Source organism: Penaeus japonicus, unplaced genomic scaffold (assembly GCF_977035675.1).
Source record: "Penaeus japonicus unplaced genomic scaffold, GWHDUDI00000001_assembly GWHDUDI00000004, whole genome shotgun sequence".
NCBI lineage: Eukaryota > Metazoa > Arthropoda > Malacostraca > Decapoda > Penaeidae > Penaeus > Penaeus japonicus.
The window spans coordinates 47,606,460-47,608,959 of record NW_028234406.1 but is presented as its reverse complement, the minus strand read 5'-3'; positions in this window follow the sequence as shown (position 1 = coordinate 47,608,959).

The window sequence follows — 2,500 nt, the reverse complement described above, 5'->3', positions numbered from 1 at the left end:
TAGCAGTGACTTAAGCGGTGACTTTAGCGGTGACTTAAGCGGTAACTTTAGCGGTGACTTGAGCGGTGACTTGAGCGGTGACTTTAGCGGTGACTTTAGCGGTGACTTAAGCGGTGACTTTAGCGGTGACTTTAGCGGTGACTTTAGCGGTGACTTTAGCGGTGACTTGAGCGGTGACTTTAGCGGTGACTTGAGCGGTGACTTTAGCGGTGACTTTAGCGGTGACTTAAGCGGTGACTTTAGCGGTGACTTGAGCGGTGACTTGAGCGGTGACTTTAGCGGTGACTTGAGCGGTGACTTTAGCGGTGACTTTAGCGGTGACTTTAGCGGTGACTTTAGCGGTGACTTTAGCGGTGACTTGAGCGGTGACTTGAGCGGTGACTTTAGCGGTGACTTGAGCGGTGACTTTAGCGGTGACTTTAGCGGTGACTTAAGCGGTGACTTTAGCGGTGACTTTAGCGTACTTAACTGACTTTAGCGGTGACTTTAAGCGGTGACTTTTTTCTTTAGCGGTGACTTTAGCGGTGACTTGAGCGGTGACTTGAGCGGTGACTTGAGCGGTGACTTGAGCGGTGACTTGAGCGGTGACTTTAGCGGTGACTTTAGCGGTGACTTGAGCGGTGACTTTAGCGGTGACTTTAGCGGTGACTTTAGCGGTGACTTTAGCGGTGACTTAAGCGGTGACTTTAGCGGTGACTTGAGCGGTGACTTGAGCGGTGACTTGAGCGGTGACTTTAGCGGTGACTTGAGCGGTGACTTTAGCGGTGACTTTAGCGGTGACTTAAGCGGTGACTTTAGCGGTGACTTGAGCGGTGACTTGAGCGGTGACTTTAGCGGTGACTTTAGCGGTGACTTTAGCGGTGACTTAAGCGGTGACTTGAGCGGTGACTTGAGCGGTGACTTGAGCGGTGACTTTAGCGGTGACTTTAGCGGTGACTTTAGCGGTGACTTTAGCGGTGACTTAAGCGGTGACTTTAGCGGTGACTTGAGCCTACTACTTGAGCGGTGGTGGACTTACTGACTTTAGCGACTTACGTGAATTTGAGCGTAATACTGACGTTAGCGGTGATTAAGCGGTGACTTTAGCGGTGATTTTAGCGTACTTTCTGACTTTAGCGGTGACTTAAGCGGTGACTTTTGGTATCATCGGTGACATTTTGCATCAAATTGAGGAAAATTTCAATACTTTTCTTAATTCTGTCGTTGTTTAATTATCTATTATTTATCATCAATTCATTTTTAAAATGGTTTACTTAAGCGGTTTTTTTTATCGGTGACTTTGCCGGCGGGTGACTTTAGCGGTGATATTTCTTATTTTCCAGCGGTGACTTTAGCGGTGACTGAGCGGTGATTTTGCCAACACAGGTGACATAAACGGTGAAAATATCTTTAGCGGTGATTAGGCGATAATAAATGACTTTAGCACTTAAGCGGTGATGATGATTATGATAATAATGACAATAATAATAATGATAATAACAAAGATAATAATAATGATAGAAATAACAATAATACAAATATTAATGATAACAACAGTAATAATAATACCAGCAAAAAAAGACGAAATAGAAGAGGATGAAGATAAATAATCATAATAATAATCATAATGACAATTGTAATAACAATAACAATAATAATAATAGATATTGAAAAGCTCCTCATCTTTAGCGGGTGGTATACTTTAGCGGTGCGTCTTTGGGTGCAACCATTGAGGGAAAATTTCAAATACTTTTCTTAATTCTGTCGTTGGTTTAATTATGCTATTATTGGTATCATCATGATTATCATTTTTTAAAATGTTTTTACATATATGAGTTTTTTTTTATCATCACATTTGCTATTACTTTTTTTCATTCATATTGTCACTAATATTTCCATTTTGATTACTTTAGAATAATACTCAACACCGGGATGGACATAAAAGAAGAAAATATCAATAAAATAGCTTTAGGCAGATAATAAAATAATATGTTTCATTTATAATAGAATGTGGTGATGATGATTATGATAATAATGACAATAATAATAATGATAATAACAAAGATAATAATAATGATAGAAATAACAATAATACAAATATTAATGATAACAACAGTAATAATAATACCAGCAAAAAAAGACGAAATAGAAGAGGATGAAGATAAATAATCATTCATAAATACTATAATGACAATTGTAATACCAATAAAACAATTAATAATAATCGATATTGACAAGGGAAAAACACATACAACAAAAAAGGAGCGGAGAAGGAAAACGCCCCCTCCTCAACTTTACGACGTTACAACTTAAGAAAAAGTTTCTCAAAACCACACAAGCCTTAAGAAAATTTAATAAATTGATATAAAATAAAGTAAAAAAAAAAAAAAAAAAAAAAAACAATACAAATAATAATAATTAAAAAAAACTGCTGACCTCCAGATAACAAAAATCAAAGTCAAACAGAAAACAAAACACAAACACACAAACACACACACACGTGACCCACAGTCGAACAAAC